Source organism: Ovis canadensis, chromosome 7, assembly GCF_042477335.2.
Source record: "Ovis canadensis isolate MfBH-ARS-UI-01 breed Bighorn chromosome 7, ARS-UI_OviCan_v2, whole genome shotgun sequence".
Classification (NCBI taxonomy): Eukaryota; Metazoa; Chordata; class Mammalia; order Artiodactyla; family Bovidae; genus Ovis; species Ovis canadensis.
The window spans coordinates 99167697-99184875 of record NC_091251.1 but is presented as its reverse complement, the minus strand read 5'-3'; the positions used below and the strand labels follow the sequence as shown (position 1 = coordinate 99184875).

General features: G+C 46.3%; 1 protein-coding gene and 1 pseudogene across 1 annotated transcript in view; one reads left to right on the top strand and one right to left on the bottom strand.

Moving 5' to 3' along the window:
• SPTLC2 (serine palmitoyltransferase long chain base subunit 2) overlaps positions 1-17179 on the top strand; it is a 99898-nt gene that overhangs the window by 4299 nt on the left and 78420 nt on the right. The window lies entirely within an intron of this gene.
• LOC138444028 (protein transport protein Sec24C-like) lies at positions 3327-16267 on the bottom strand (annotated as a pseudogene).

The following is a 17179-nucleotide window of genomic DNA, read 5'->3' as shown; positions in this document are numbered from 1 at the left end:
TCGGGGAGCTAAGATGCTACTGCAACGGAGTGTCTGAGTCCCGGCGCTGCGACGGGGTCCGAACGCCACTGCCACGACTTAAGACCCGATGCAGCCAAAAATAATAAAACAAGAAAAGAAGCTTGGAATTCTCAGCCCCACCCCCAGTTCCCCAGATAGGGGAGAGAGGCTGGAAATGGAGTTAATGATCAATCATGCCTGCGTGATGATGCCTTCATAAAAGTCCAGAGAGGACTGGGTTCAGAGAGCTGCTGGGTTACTGACCACATGGAGGGGCTGGGACAGCGGCGCACCTGGAAGCTTTGTGCCCCTCCCCACATTCCTTGCCAGCGTTGTTATCATCTCCTTTTATAACACACTGGTGAACAGTAAGGAAAGAGTCTTCCTGGGATCTGTGAGCTGCTCTAGTAAATTAACCAAACACCAGGAAGGGGTCCCCAGAGCCTCTGATTGGTCAGAAGCACAGGTGATAGCCTGGACTTGATCCTAGCATGAGAAGTTGGGGGTGGAGTAGGGCAGGCTTGTGGGACCAAACTCTTCCCTGTGGGATCTGATGCTGTCTCCTGGCAGTGTAGAAGCGAGTTAAATTGTAGGACTCCTACACTTGAAACTAACAGCATTGTAAATTAGCGATATTCTTGTTTTTTTAAAAAAGAAAAAAAATTGAAGGACACCCATCTCTGTCACAGTATTGCTTGGTGGTATGTAGCAGCCCCCCTCCCCACCGGTCCCCCCTGCCCCCCGCACACACATGTGGTCAGAAGTGTTAGTGGTATGGCAGTGTGAGAATTAAGGAGAGAGATCACAGGAAAATCAGGGTTTTTTCCTGTACAATAGCCATCCTTAAATGTGTAGACATTACTGTTTTTTAATGACGATGGTAGATAGAGTTTTCACAAGGAAGAGAAGCGGTAATTTTTCTTCTCTGCCATTCAGAGGGAGTGAGAGAAGAGAGTCAAGATTTTTGAGGTAAAAGGTGGCAGTTAGCATTAGGGAAGCTTTGAAAGTGTTAGAATTGAAAGCTTTGGCAGAATTAAGAGCGGGAAGGAACCTTAGGGGTTTATGTAATTCAGTCCCTTTATCTATTTGTAGGACTTTATTAAAACTATATCATTAAAACTAATCTTGATAGGTGATTCTATCCTATTTTTAAAGACCTCTAGAGGTTTTGCAGGAAATTTTCTTAGCAGCAATTTGGAGTATTCAATGATCTTAATTACCAAGAGTTTATTACTGTGGATTTAACATTTGGTTAAATAAATGCCATATTTTGGTTGCACCTGAAATATAGTACTGTTGGTTTCTACTTTTAAAGCTCCTTGTTAACATTACATTTTTTCTGTCTTCCATTTCTTTGAAGAACTTTTGAGATTTGTTTACACATTTAACTTTCCTAAATTAGTTAACAATATAGGAGAAAAAAATGATGTGCCTTTGAGAGAGTTTGAATGTAAGTTTTTTTCCCATTCAGTATCAGTTCAGTCGCTCAGTCGTGTCCGACTCTTTGTGACCGCATGAACCGCAGCATGCTAGGCCTCCCTGTCCATCACCAGTCCTTTAGGAATAGTTTTACGAGATAATTAGAAGAATGACAGCCTTCTAGCTACCCCAGTAAATAAGATTTTATCTTAAGGAATTGGCACACAAGTTATGTTCTTATTTCGGTAATAAGATAAAGTAGAACAAAGTACTGGCTTTGCTACTTCGCAGAAGGCAAATGAATAACTAATGAAAGGTGGTTTACTAAGTAGCTGCTAGCTTTTGTTTCCACTGAGAGGAAACAGTACCTGGGAAAAGAAGCTGGGTCATGACACAGGAACTGGAGGAGTAGCTAGAATGGTGAATATACCTGCTTAGGTTTCACAGGGCCTGATGAGACATCAGAAGACGTGAAAGCTTTGCAGAAATAATGTTGTAACTGTTTACAACTCATGGGATTAGATGTTTCAAGTGCTTTTTGTTCCAAGAGGAAGAACATTTCAAGTCTTACTAGTTGGATCTGAAAGATTCCAGAGTCATTTGAGGAACTCAGGAATTGTCGTTAATAAAAATTCTTGGGAAATGAGACCAGTATTTAACATATAAATCACTGTATTCTTCTCCCCCGCCCCCCCCCCCCCACCCCTCACCCCACTGTATTCTTAATATAGTATCTTAGAACTTGTGTATTCAGGCAGGCAGGCTTGCCCATTTTTTAAGGTTGGCCTAGGTGGCCTAGAAACTTCATAGTGTTCTGACAAGTAGTTAATTGGTTGAGATTCAATTAGATTCCATTTTTGAAAGAAAGAAGCAGTGTTTATTGGCAGAATAGGCAATTGAGAGGGATGGGTAGAGGCTGTGTTTGCATTCTGAGTGGGTGTGCCTTACTTGATTAAATACATGGTTTGTGGCCTCAAAAGCCAGTTGCCTTCTGAATTGCTTCTAAGAAGACTTCTATAATATAATTTATAATTTGTGACTTAATGTGAATTAAGCAAGTAAACCCTTTGCTATTGCCTGATTCAAGCTCAGAAAATTTATCATAACGTTTGTTGTCTTTAAGACTACCTTCAAGACCCATTATGAAGATTAAAGTGGTGATTTTCCCTTTTGTTTTAAAATAGTTTTTCCGTCTGACTGTAGAAATAATACATGTGTACTATAAGACCCTAAAGGGCTGGGACCCTGTGTTGGGGGCTCATTTTCGAATGTGATCTGTTATAAATTAGTCTGCTGTTTTCTGATATTTCTAAGTAGAGTAAAAAGTATGCAGTTATACTGAGACTATGCATGTGATCCAGTGTTCCTCTACACGTCGAGGTTGGGGAAAATATTCAACAATTTTTATGATTTGGAAAGCTTTAGAAACTACAGATAAAGTACTGACCAGTCCAGTGTGGTGGTTTTGAATTATGCCAAATAATAAGCCTCTTTCAGCTTAATAAGTAAGCCCCTTCAGCAAACATCTGAATTTTACTATTTGAATTGTGCCTGGTGATAGGAGCTAAGGAGATCTTAGTTGAAGGAATGAGGGGGTGGTGGCTGAAGCCATGGAAATTGGTAAAGTAGATAAAAAGGGCACTAGGCAAGCAAAGGAGGCACAAAGGATGTAATATTGGGGAATCCTAGTGTTCTTGGGAGAAGATACACGTGCACACACACACCACTGTTGAAGAAGGTTGACTGGGAAAGAAGAGAAGTGTTGGGAAGTGGTGTGAGAAAGCCCAAGGAAATGGAGGGTGTTTCAGTAAGGAGGGGTAAGGGATAATAGTAGCCATAAGGGGGCTTCCCTGGTGGCTCAGCGTTGCAGAGTCCCCCTGCCGATGCAGGAGACACAGGTTTGATCCCTAGTCCGGGAAGATCCCACATGTTGAGAAGCAACTAAGCTTCCGTGCGCCACAGCTGCTGCTGAGCCTGTGCTCTAGAGCCCGGGAGCCACAGCTGCGGAAGCCTGCGGGCTCTCCCGCGCTCTGCGACAAGAGAAGCCCCCGCAGCGAGAAGTCCGCACGCCGCAGTGACCAGGAGCCCCGCGTGCCACGCCTAGGGAAGAGCCCATGCGGCAGCGAAGACCCAGCACAGCCAAAAGTAAATTTAAAAAATTTTAAAGTGATAGTAATAGGTACCATTTACTGTGGTCAGAGCCTCTCCCAGCTTTTTTACCTATCTAATCTTCACAAGAGCTTGGGTAAGTGAATATTATCTCCATTTTACAAGTAAGACTGAATTCCAGACCATTTAAATAACTGGCCCAGGTAGTAAGTTAACAAGACCAGATTGTATTCAGGTTTGTCTTCATCTGTCATGTCGCTGAATTTGACAATTCACAACTTAAATTAGTTTTTGAGGACTTTGGGTATTAGGAATGACAATAGATTTCATCTCTTGAGAGTTGGTTATAGAGGTTGATCTTTCTTTGGATTTTTCCTGAAATGAGCTAGCCTCTCACTACTGCCTACCACACATACTAGAAAAAATAGTTTGGAGCTTTACTCCCATCACATAAGCTGTGCCTCACTCTGAACATAGATTTCCAGAAGTGTCCTCTTTCTTTTGGCAGGCGCATTTAGAAAAGAAGGGAATCCACATTTTTTTCCTTGCCATCAGGATAAGTTCCTGATTTTTTGTGAAGTTACCTCATATGGAACGGACTAAGAAGTGCTTCCAAAGCCAGCCGTAAAATAAATCTACATTTTGGTGTTACCATATTCCCATTGATAATTCAGAAATGCAGGCCTCCAAGTGCACACAGCGGCCTGGTTTCCGTCCGCCACACCCGGTGTGCTCTGGGCAGGGATGCTCTGCACAGGAGGCATCATTGTCTCTCACCGCCCTGCAGCACTTCTCTGCAGCACTTTCCTGCCTCTTAGATAAGCACCAAGGTACGACAGGTGGATGTTGCAGGAGACCTGTGTGCCAGTGCAGGTCTGCCCCGAGTTCTGCATTTTCTTCTGAGCTCTCTTTCACCTCTGACATGTTCTGGGCCTGTGCCCTCCCCTCTGCCTTTGTAGTGAGCACGAACTGGAAGGGCAGCCGGTTCGCATTCGTTTCCGTAAAGCCAGTAAAGGACAGCTTTTGCACACACAGCATCAAACAGAATTAAATGTTTAGGAAAAATGCAACAGAAAAATTGTAGGACTTGGATACTGAAAACTACAAAAGCATTCTGAAAGAAATCAAAGGTCTCAATAAGTGCAAAGACATCCAAACGTTAAGGGATTGAAAGACTTGAGATTGGTCTACAAAATCAGTGCTGCTGCTGCTGCCAAGTCGCTTCAGTCGTGTCCAACTCTGCGACCCCATAGACGGCAGCCCACCAGGCTCCCCCGTCCCTGGGATTCTCCAGGCAAGAACACTGGAGTGGGTTGCCATTTCCTTCTCCAATGCGTGAAAGTGAAGTCACTCAGTCATGGCTGACTCTTAGCGACCCCGTGGACTACAGCCCACCAGGCTCCTCCGTCCCTGGGATTTTCCAGGCAAGAGTGCTGGAGTGGGGTGCCATTGCCTTCTCTGACAAATTCAGTGCAACTCCTATCAAAATATCAGCTGGATTTTTTTGGTAATAGTTAAATCTGGTCCTAAAATTCATATGAAAACATAAAGGACCCAGAATAGACAAAGCCTTGAAAAAGAAGAACAAAGTTGGAGGACTCACCCTTTCCAATTTTAAAACTTACTGTAGGGACTTCCCTGATACTCCAGTGGCTAAGACTGCACTGCCAATGTAGGGGTCTCAGATTGGGGCAGAACTAAAACCCTTTCATTTGTGGTCAACTGATTTTTCTACAAGAGTAGATAATTCAAGGGGAGAGAGAATGACCTTTTTAAAAAGTGGTGTGGGGGCAACTGGCACATGCAAAAGATCAAAGACCTAAATGTAAGAGTTACAACTACAAAATCCTTAGGGAAAAAAACATAGGGATAAACCTTTGTAGACTTTGATCAGGCCATGGTTTATCTTTTTGTCCATGACTCCAAAAGTATCAGCAACCAAAGGGAAAAAAAAAATCAATTGTCCTGGATCAACATTAAGAACTGTATTTCAAAGGAGACCATGAAGAAAGTGAAATGAGAATCCATAGAATGGGAGAAAGTATTTGAAAATCAAATCATATAGCAGATAAGAGGCCTGTTATCTAGGATGTATAAAGCACTCTTCTAACTCAACAATAAAAAGACAACCCAAGGAAGTTCCCTGGCAGTCCAGTGCTTAGGACTTGGCATCTTCACTGTCATGGCCTGGGTTCAATCCCACCACGCAGCATGGCCGAAAAAAAAGACAAACCAGTGTTAAAACGGACACATGATTGTGATAGAAGTACCTGTTAGAGACCTCTGCTGTACACACTAAAGGGTGATATCTTTATTGCCTCTTGTACAGGCGTGGTTTGTATGTAGGAAAAGGAAGCAGGTTATTTTCAGGATAGCTAAGTTAATTAGTGTTAGTTCTGGTTTCCTAGAAACAGACATTTTCTTAGTAGGGGAAATGAAACTCAGCCTCTGTCTCAATTCATGTATAGCTGATAATATGAATAGCAAAAATAGCTAATTATATGAATAGCAAAAAATGAGCACAAAGGTTGAGTTTAAAGTGAAAGTCTCATTTTAAACCACTGATAATTTTTAAACAATCAGATTAAGTTATTTATGAAATAATTAAAAGTAAAATTGATTCATAGAATATCTCAGGAATATGACTGAAAGTGAAAGAGTTAGTCGCTCAGTCGTGGCCAACTCTTTGGGATTCCATGGACTTTCGCTCACCAGGCTCCTCTGACCATGGAATTCTCCAGGCAAGAATACTGGAGTGAGTGGGTGGCCATTTCCTTCTCAAGGGGAATCTTTCCAGCCCATGGTTTGGACCTGGGTCTCCTGCATTGCAGGCAGATTCTTTACCATCTGGGCCACCAGGGACTATGACTAAGAAATGGCAGTAGGTGGAAAATGTAGAAACTTGCATTCTCATCTTGACTTTCAATCCAGCTTTCCTGTGACTGGACAGATTGCTTAAATCTTCCTTGGTTTTGTCGTTAGTCATGTGAAGAGGAAAAGTGAGACAACTTGAGAAATACTTGTGCTCAAAATGCTCCTCACTTTGTGTGCAGTTTTCATTCTGCATACTGCTGCTACTGCTAAGTCACTTCAGTCGTGTCCGGCTCTGTGTGACCCCATAGACGGCAGCCCACCAGGCTCCCCCGCCCCTGGGATTCTCCAGGCAAGAACACTGGAGTGGGTTGCCATTGCCTTCTCCAATGCGTGAAAGTGAAAAGTGAAAGTGAAGTCGCTCAGTCGTGTCCAACTCTTCGCGACCCCATGGACTGCAGCCCACCAGGCTCCTCCATCCGTGGGGTTTTGCAGGCAAGAGTACTGGAGTGGGGTGCCATTGCCTTCTCCATATTCATATGTAAACCCCTTTAGATAGTGTCCTTTAAAAAAGCTTCTTTATTCTCTTTTATCTCAAAAATCATGATGATCTTTATCTTCTTTTTCTCTAAAAATTGCAGAATTCTTGAGGACTTGAAAAAGGCCTACCTTTCATTTGCATTGTCAAATACAGGGTATTGCTATTGTAAGTCGCTTCAGTCGTGTCCGACTCTGTGCGACCCCATAGACGGCAGCCCACCAGGCTCCCCTGCCCCTGGGATTCTCCGGGCAAGAACACTGGAGTGGGGTGCCATTGCCTTCTCCAATGCATGAAAGTGAAAAGTGAAAGTGAAGTCGCTCAGTCGTGTCCAACCCTCAGCGACCCCATGGACTGCAGCCTTCCAGGCTCCTCCATCCATGGGATTTTCCAGGCAAGAGTACTGGAGTGGGGTGCCATTGCCTTCTCCAAATACAGGGTATAGATCTTTACATATAAATAGAAATGAAATATTTGCTGAATGAGTGAAAAGAATGAGATGATCATGATGATTTTGAGCTCGTTGGTAGAAAGGGGGCTCTGGCTTCCTAGAAGAGTCTGATGTCCAAAAATTATTCTTGCAGTTTTAGAAATGTTAAAAAAAATTAAACAGGAGGATTCTCTACTTCTGGGGACGTGAAATTAGAGGGGGAGGTTCGGGTGTGAGAGACGCCCCAAGACTGTGTTGCTGTGGTGGTTTAGTCGCTAAGTTGTGTCCTACTCTTTGGCAACCCCATGGACTCTAGCCCTCCAGACACTTCTGTCCATGGGATTTCCCAGGCGAGAGTCCTGGAGTGGGTTGCCATTTGCTTTTTCAGGAGACCTTCCCAGCCCACATCTCCCACATTAGCAGTCAGAATCTTTACCACTGGGCCACCAGGGAAACACATATCCCAAGACCAGCAGTACTGAAACATAAAGCTACTCTATACTGTGCCTTCTCTCCTTCAGTCACACTCCTGTTCTCTCCCAGCCGCCAGGGAAAGCGGGGGTTTTTGATTGGTTGCTGGATGTTATGAATAAAAGACTGGCAGAGACTAAAGTCAGTTTTGGTTTTTTTCGCTGTTTGCTCTCTTAGAGATATGGGAAGGGCCTGAGCACCTCCGTCTAACCAGGTCTTGAGTTTGGTGGGCTGGGCAGAGTTTTTAGGTGGATTCAGTTTACTCTAGTGAGTACAGTGTCTCAAGGATGGGATCCATTGTGTGTTGGTTGCAGGCTCCTCCCTCTAGTATGACCTTACCTCCTAAGCGTAAGATTATGGTTGACTTCACATCACCTTTCTAGTCCATCTCCCTAGCTTCTCCAGCACTTGATAAATGTCCTGTGCAGAAAACTGGTCACATAACCAGGACTCTTCACACCAACCTATGTAGCTCTTATAAACTCTGTTGGTTTTTCTCTTCCTTGGTAGAGCTCTTCTGCCCATGGCAAGTCAATCTGCCCATGATCAGATTCTGTGAATACCGTGAGGAGAGAAAATGACCAGTGATTTTAGCTCACTAAGGAAAGGCTCTTCCCTCTCTGGAATCTTAGTTCACCTTGTCCTTTTTGCATGGAAAACAGTTTCTCATTATCTTTAAAACTACTACTTGTTTTGAGTAATCTGTATAGTTTCATCTAGGTTTTCTGTGAAAATGATGGCTTGGCTCTACCTATTAACTCCAACTTGGAAGCAAAAGTCTCAGTGTTGTTTTTAATTTTTTTGTTTTTGTTTATAAGTGTGACGTTTAAATAAATAAGGTTGAGACAATCTCTTTGTAAAATCGGGAGAAAAGTAGTCCTGAGTAGGTAGGGTGTGAGATCTAATCTTCCTTGTTGTCTTGCAGTCTTTGAGGATGCTGTCTTCAGTTAACATCTTCAACCACACCACATTCTAGGCCACAGGCAGAGAGGTGGAAAAGTGGAGGGAAAGCAGCACTTGCTGTTTTAAAGGACAGACTCCAGCCCTGGTATACCCATCATTTCTGTTCACTTCCTGTTGGCCCGAATTCCTCACACGGCTGTCTTTTGCTGCAAGAGAGATTGGGGAATGTGGTATGGAGCTGGGTAGCCGTGTACCCAGAGAAAACGGAAGAGCATCTATCACTAAAGGGGATTTAAAGAGAATGTATACAGGGGGCCACTTAGCTGTTTCTTCCACAGTATGGTAGGAGGAAAAGCTCTACCTGGAGTGTCTTTTTTTTTTTTTTTCCTTTAAATGATCAGTTTTCTTAAAATCTTTTTTTTTTTTTTTTAATTTTATTTTTTTAGCTGCTCTGCGGCCCTTGGACCACCAGGGAATTCCCTACTTAATTTTATTTCTTTACAAATTGAAGATGCATTGAAAAATAAACTAATGAAGAGAAATGGGAGGTCCAGAGCAGGAGTATCCCAGGCTGGGAGCAGGCAAACCTGGTCACTGTCAAGCCCAGCCCTTGTCCTGCCCCAGCCAGGTCTGGCTGGAAGATAACCGTCAGGCGCTCTGTCAGTACCGAGGCCTGGGGAGAAAGTGTGTCCTGGCAGGAGAGGCTAGCCACCTCTGCTTTCTCGTCAGCCTCCAGCTTGGAGAGCGGTGTTTCCAGCAGGAGCTCAGAGTGAGATGTGGGCTGGCTCTATGAGGTGTTGCAAGTTGGTGACTAGGCTCCCTGCAGAAGCGTCCAGTGTTGGGGCCTCCGCAGCTGGAAAGGAGGCTGATACCTCTCCCGGGTCTCAGGACACTTTGCAGCTCTGTTCCCAGGCCCATTCGCATCTGATAATGCGCCTCTCTCCCCCAAGGGATCACCAGTCACTGCAGGAGAAAGAACGAGCCACAGAAGCAGAGCTAGAAAGCTAATCAGCCCCTCAGTGAGTGAGTTGGCTGTTGACTTCTAGACCCTGAAGACTGACCGCTTTTCTCTCCACTGTCTGTGGTTTATACCCTGCCCTTGTGCGCGTGTGTGTGTTTATCCCGAGCATAGCAACTTGTTTATGAAACATGGCTGAATTAGCAGCCCTTCTCCCTGGGATCCCTACTCTCCTCACCTGCCCTTCTCTTCTTAGAGGCTGGTCCAAAGGGACATGTAATATTGCAAGGATCTGGGTGGCTCCAAAGCCCCCAACACCAAATCACATACAGTGAGGTGAGAAACTGCATTCCTCACAACAGGATTAGCAGGAACAGGAGGGTAATGTAAGGGGATAAGGGCCCCTTCCAACAGCAGGGCATGACAGAGTGGTCGGGTACTTGAGCCCAGAGAGAAGGTGTCTCTTATGTTCCTTTAAGGTCAGCTTATGTGACTTGCCAGCTGTGGAGCTGTCCCAGTTTCTCTGCTGTCCTGGGTACTCTCTGGAGGCTGGCCTGGATGCCATGCTGTTTACCCATGTGCTCTAGCCCAGTCACTGTCCAAATCTCCTTGTTCCTGTTGACAGAGAAGGTCCCCATGGGATCCTCCCCCACTCAAGGCTCTTGTCTTTCACCGGGAGGTATTGCACTGCATCTAGCTTGTCCTCTCATTTCACCATGGTAAGCTTCATCTCTGTGCCCTCAGACCATCAGTGAGGCACCTTCTTGGACAACAGATTATCCAAAACTGGCAGAACATCCGACCACTGGTGGTCTGACTGAAGGAGGTGATGTGGAAGAAGCTCTGGACAACACCCTGCTGGACAGTCACTCCCACCAGGGAAGAAGTTGAGCTCATTCTCCAGCAAATACATACCCCTGTTGCTTAGACACTCTAGATGCTTCAACTACTGGTTCAGTGGTATTCTCAATGGGAGACTTTGTCAGCAGTAGGAGCTGAGGATAGGAGAAGACATTGGTCTCAGCCACATCCGTGGAGGTAACCAGCTGTCGGACTTAAGCATGGTCATCAGTAGTGATCTCAGCTCCAGGACATCACTCTTCAACACAGAGTTCAGGTATACTGGGAGCAGCTTCATGCCCTTGGAAAGGATCAGTTGTCCTACAGAGGAGGAGATCGCACAGTTCTTTCTGTAACAGGCCAACATCTGGGCACACCGAGTGATGAGAGCGTCAGGAAGAATCGTCACAGGGCTGTTTGGAATCCCGCCCCCCCGCCCCAGGCTATGGATGCAGAGCCGTGGCTGCCCTGCACAGCCGGGGTAGAGCAGAGCACACTGCAAGGCTGCACTCCCCTCGTTGAGCCAAACATTACGCTTAACCCCCCAGTCACCTTCTTGTCCCCATCCAGCCCCACATCGGTTGTGTCACTCGTGTAAAAGCCCCAGAGAGATCTGTGGCACGGACATTAGTGCTTGTCTGGACCCGCAGCACAGCACCAAAGCCAGCAACCTTCTATAGATCCTGACTCTGGTTGCTAAGGAACCGTGGCTGGTCACGCTCCACCTGAAGGCAGGTGTGTTACAGAGAGCCACCGGTGAACTGGGGCACTGCAGAGAGCATCGCCGTATCCACACACAGGCTCCGGAAGAGGGCGAGGTCTACACCGTAGTCTTGGGCCACACATTCTTTGGCCAGGACCTGATAGGCACCTGCCTGAGGCTGAAACAGAGTCCTCTTGTCTATGCTGATCAGCTTCCTGTCATCTCAGTTATTCAGGCTCCCTGGAGCCTCTGCAGTGAGCAGGCAGGTGTGGAACAGAAATAGCTTCCCTGGACACTCAGCAGCCTTCAGAGCCTCCATCCTGGCCTGGATAACTGGAGCAAATATTGTCTCTTGTCTCCCTCGTGTCTGCAGATTTTTCTGGAATCTGATCCAATAAGCTGGTGATAACTGCCCAAACTCATTGAGATTGACCAGGAAGCCATCCAGCATGTTACCCACATCAGATACAACCATCATCTGTAGTTGGGCAAGTGAGCTCTCTGCGTGGTACAGGTGGAGCACCTTAGTACAGGTGGAGCACCTTAGTACAGGTGACAAAGCCCTCCCTCCCTAGGCAGAACGTCTAACAGCACCTTGAGCTGCTCACAGAGGAGCCTAACAAGACCACTCCTGGTGCCGTTATAGGAGAGGCCAGTCATGAAGATGAAGACAAGAGTCCTGGGGAACTTGCTGTTCTTGCAGTGATCCATAGTGGCCAAGAATCTGTAAGAGCCAGGGATAGCTCAAGACCATCATAAGCACCTACTCATTTGCTGGTATGAGCAGGATGTTGAGAACACTGGGATGGGCTGGGGAACATCATTGATACAGCTGCAAAAGCAGCACTGGAAGCTTTTCCCTCCCTCAAGGAACTGCATGAAGGGGCACACACGTGGTTTACAGTGATTGCAGCGCAAAGGGCCCAGTTCCCCATGGTCAGTGATACACAGTGAAGCCTCTTCTGGGGGCAGCCTTGCCAGCGGCCTGATGACAGCTGCCGGGGCACCTGAGCCTTCCCCGTGTCAGACGGGCACGGGATAGTGTAGGTTGTGCATCGGATGTATCGGGTGTTGCGTTCCCTTGGTCATTCACCAGGAGGTTGGTGGTGACTAAGGGTAGCACCTGGCCCTGTACTCCAGTAACAGGTGGCGCTGAACCCTGATTGTTCCTGTCATCCTCAGTAACCTCAGTAGGGCTTGGGATGGCATCAGGGTCCAGGCACTTAGGAGGCAGTGGTTGGGAAGCCCTGGCTGCCTTACGAAAGTGGCTGCTCCTGGGTAGGGACTTCCATAATTGGTCCAAGGCCCCTGGCTGGTCCACAGGAACCGTTTCATTGCAGCTGGTAGCCTTGCTTCTGGGAAGAGTGCATGGGTGGTTGTGGTCCTGGGGGCCAGTCGTTTGGATGCTGGGGGCAGAGCTTGAAGAGGGGAGGAGGACACATGACTGGGCTGGCTCTGGCTGTCCCCTCCCCCCAGACTCTGCCCAGCTCAGAGTGTGGAGCTGGAGGCCCACGGTGGGGCAGATCACCGGGGAGGCTGGGCCCCAGGGTGGCCCTGAGGGTAGGAGCCGTACAGACCAAGGTTAGGGAGCTGTCCTGACACTGAGGGGCAGTGATGTTGGTGGGCCATAGCCTAGCCTCACACTAGGAGGGCCACAGCCTTGCCCATCTGCATTCCAGCCAGGTGAGCAGTCACCTGTCCCTTTGTCGGGGGAGGGCCAGAGGGCTGAAGCCAGCTGGCTGGCGTGGTAGGCACCTATGCATCTAGACAGTGGAGCTTGGCCCATTCTGTGCATCTTCTTGGCCAAACTGGCTGTAGGCTGTCTGGCCACAGCCAGCCTGTGCTGTTGAGGCTGGAGGTGCTCCGGGGGAAGGTGGGGGAGGGGTCAGCAGGGAGCCTGGTACTGGGCCATTGTCAGCTCCATGGGGCGAAGGGGTGGCTATGGGTCCTGGTTGCCCACCATAGCTGGATGATAACCCTGAGTAGTTGGGCTGGGGCTGCCAGGTTATCCAACCAGTGAGCCCGACTTGATCTCACCCAGCTCCAGATCCAGGCTTGACTTCATTGCTAATGTCAAGGCTCCCAGGCTCCACTTCCAGTTTCCTTGAAATCTTGTATTAAGTAACCTATTACTTGCCCTTTGTTTTGTGATTTTTCTGCTGTGGAAAATTAGTCTTATTTAATGGTGATGAGCATGTTCTGTGTAGCAGTTCAGTTCAGTTGCTCAGTTGTGTCTGACTCTTTGTGACCCCACAAATTGCAGCACGCCAGGCCTCCCTGTCCATCACCAACTCCCGGAGTTCACTCAGACTCATGTCCATTGAGTCAGTGATGCCATCCGGCCATCTCATCCTCTGTCGTCCCCTTCTCCTCCTGCCCCCAATCCCTCCCAGCATCAAAGTCGTCTCCAGTGAGTCAGCTCTTTGCATGAGGTGGCCAAGGTACTGGAGTTTCAGCTTTAGCATCATTCCTTCCAAAGAAATCCCAGGACTGATCTCCTTTAGAACCGACTGGTTGGATCTCCTTGCATTCCAAGGGACTCTGAAGAGTCTTCTCCAACACCACAATTCAGAAGCCATCAATTCTTCTGTGCTCAGCTTTCTTCACAGTCCAACTCTCACATCCATACATGACCACTGGAAAAACCATAGCCTTGACTGACAGACCTTTGTTGGCAAAGTAATGTCTCTGCTTTTGAATATGCTATCTAGGTTGGTCATAACTTTTCTTCCAAGGAGTAAGCATCTTTTAATTTCATGGCTGCAATCACCATCTGCAGTGATTTTGGAGCCCCCCAAAATAAAGTCTGACACTGTTTCCACTGTTTCCCCATCTATTTGCCATGAAGTGATGGGACCAGATGCCATGAGCTTTGTTTTCCGAATGTTGAGCTTTAAGCCAACTTTTTTACTCTCCTCTTTCATTTTCCTCAAGAGGCTTTCTAGTTCCTCTTTACTTTCTGCCATAAGGGTGGTGTCAGCTGCATATCTGAGGTTATTGATATTTCTCCCGGCAATCTTGATTCCAGCTTGTGCTCCTTCCAGCCCAGCGTTTCTCATGATGTACTCTGCATAGAAGTTAAATAAGCGGGGTGACAATATACAGCCTTGACCTACTCCTTTTCCTATTTGGAACCAGTCTGTTGTTCCATGTCCAGTTCTAACTGTTGCTTCCTTACCTGTATATGGGTTTCTCAAGAGGCAGGTCAGGTGGTCTGGTATTCAAAACTCTTTCAGAATTTTCCACAGTTTGTTGTGATCCACACAGTCAAAGGCTTTGGCATAGTCAATCAAGCAGAAAGAGATGTTTTTCTGGAACTCTCTTGCTTTTTCCATGATACAGAGGATGATGGCAATTTGATCTCTGGTTCCTCTGCCTTTTCTAAAACCAGCTTAAACATCTAGAAGTTCGCAGTTCACGTATTGCTGAAGCCTGGCTTGGTGAATTTTGAGCATTACTTTACTAGTATGTGAGATGAGTGCAAGTGTGTGGTTTGAGCATTCTTTTGCATTCCCTTTCTTTGGGATTGGAATGAAAACTGACCTTTTCCAGTCCTGTGGCCACTGCTGAGTTTTCCAAATTTGCTGGCATATTGAGTGCAGCACTTTCACAGCATCATCTTTCAGGATTTGAAAGCGCTCAACTGGAGTTCCATCACCTCCACTAGCTTTGTTTGTAGTGATGCTTTCTAAGGCCCACTTGACTTCACATTCTAGGATGTCTGGCTCTAGGTGAGTGATCACACCATCGTGATTATCTTGGTCGTGAAGATCTTTTTTGTACAGCTCTTCTATGTATTCTTGCCACCTCTTCTTAATATCTTCTGCTTCTGTTAGGTCCAAAGCATTTCTGTCCTTTATCAAGCCCATCTTTGCATGAAATGTTCCCTTGGTATCTCTGATTTTCTTGAAGAGATCTCTAGTCTTTCCCATTCTGTTGTTTTCCTCTATTTCTTTGTATTGATCACTGAGGAAGGCTTTCTTATCTCTCCTTGCTATTCTTTGGAACTCTGCATTCAGATGCTTATATCTTTCCTTTTCTTCTTTGCTTTTCGCTTCTCTTCTTTTCACAGCTATTTGTAAGGGCTCCCCAGACAGCCATTTTGCTTTTTTCCATTTCTTTTCCACGGGGATGATCTTGATCCCTGTCTCCTGTACAGTGTCATGAACCTCAGTCCATAGTTCATCACGCACTCTGTCTATCAGATCTAGGCCCTTAAATCTATTTCTCACTTCCACTGTATAATCATAAGGGATTTGATTTAGGTCATACCTGAATGGTCTAGTGGTTTTCCCTACCTTCTTCAATTTAAGTCTGAATTTGGCAATAAGGAGTTCATGATCTGAGCCACAGTCAGCTCCCGGTCTTGTTTTTGTTGACTGTATAGAGCTTCTCCATCTTTGGCTGCAAAGATGGGAAGTTTAGACAAACTTAGCAGGCAAATATTATCTGAATTTTGATTTGTTGCCCTTTAAAAAAATGTTAGTTCTGACTGTCCCCCCTTTTTTGGGGGTCTATCGTCATGCATATTAATGAGAATGTGGGGAGAGGTTACTTACAGCAGGCAGTTAGAACCTGATGTCCCTTAATATAGAGAAGTAAGTACTTACAATGTTGAGCCAGGTATCCCTTGTCCTAGGTAAGATTGTAAGCAGTATTCCAAATGTACAGAATTGATAATGTGGGGAGCCAGTTTTTAAAATTTGCTAAAGCCCTAAAAGTTTTCAGGCTGTGCCAACATACAAAAAACTAGTAAGTGCAGGAAAAAAGTTCTAAAGTATTTTTAACACAGAATCTATGTCTGGTAAATTTCTTTCAGTTGATAGCAACTGACTCTCACTGGACAAAAAGGCGACTTATTGTCAGGATGATGAGTATAGAAGCAAAAGGGAAAGGAGGGGGTGGAGAGGCATTGATGAACCACTCAGAAAAGGTGGAATGACAGGAAATAACACAGTGCTTGGGAGTTACTCCCTGCAGCTGGTTGTGGACCTTTTCCCCCAGGATGTTGGTGGTCCAGTGCCCTTCAGACTCCTTCACCAATGAAATTTTAAATCCTCGCGTGACAGAGTTAACTGGGTTCATTTTGGCAGAGTTGCCTACCCCTGTGCCAGGCAGTTGGGAGCCAGGAAATCGGGTCCTACTGCACAGGTGTGACTACCAGGCGCCCACCCCTGGTGTGAAGGAGTATTCCCAGAAAAGGGGTGACTCTGGTGGCCTTTCCAGTTTGCGGCCACTACAAAGCCAGGCTGGCGAGCACTGCGTTACCACAGGCCCAGAACACACTAGAGGCGGGAGAGACCTCAGGGAAGATGTGAGATTTGCGCAGACCCGCCCTGGCACACCATCTCATATGACGTTCATCCGTCATACCTCGATGCTTATCTGGGGACAGGAGTGCTACAGAGGTGCAGGTAGTGGGTGACGATAGAAACTCCCGTGCAGAGCGCCGCTGCCCAGAGCGCACAGGGAGCCGCAGTCTGAAATCATGCAGAGCGTGTACACTTGGAGTTTGCAAGAGAAATATGGTCATGTGAAAATACAGCTGGCTCTGGGAGCATTTCCTAGTCCATTCCATCTGAGATACTAATCAACAAGAAATCAGGAATTTATCCTGATTGCGAGAAAAAAAAAATGTGGGCTCCCTGCTTTTCAAAATGAGGACACTTCTGGAAATAACACGTTCAGAGTGTCGCATAGCTCATGTGATGGGCGTAAAGCTCCAAACTATTTTCTCTAGTATGTGTGGTAGGCAGTAGAGAGAGGCTAGTACATTGCAGGAAAATTCCAAGAAAAGACCATTTCAGCAGAACTGATTTTTAAGGAACAACCCAGCATATCGCTGGAAATGAATGGGGTTCATTTGAAAGAAAAGACATAACAGTCCTTTGATGGCTGAGGCATAATGGGTGGTTCATATTGAACTTTAGTTTTTGAAGTAATATCCGTCCCAAGCTCTCCTCCAGGTGGACACGTTCTGTGGTGATAAGGCAGGTC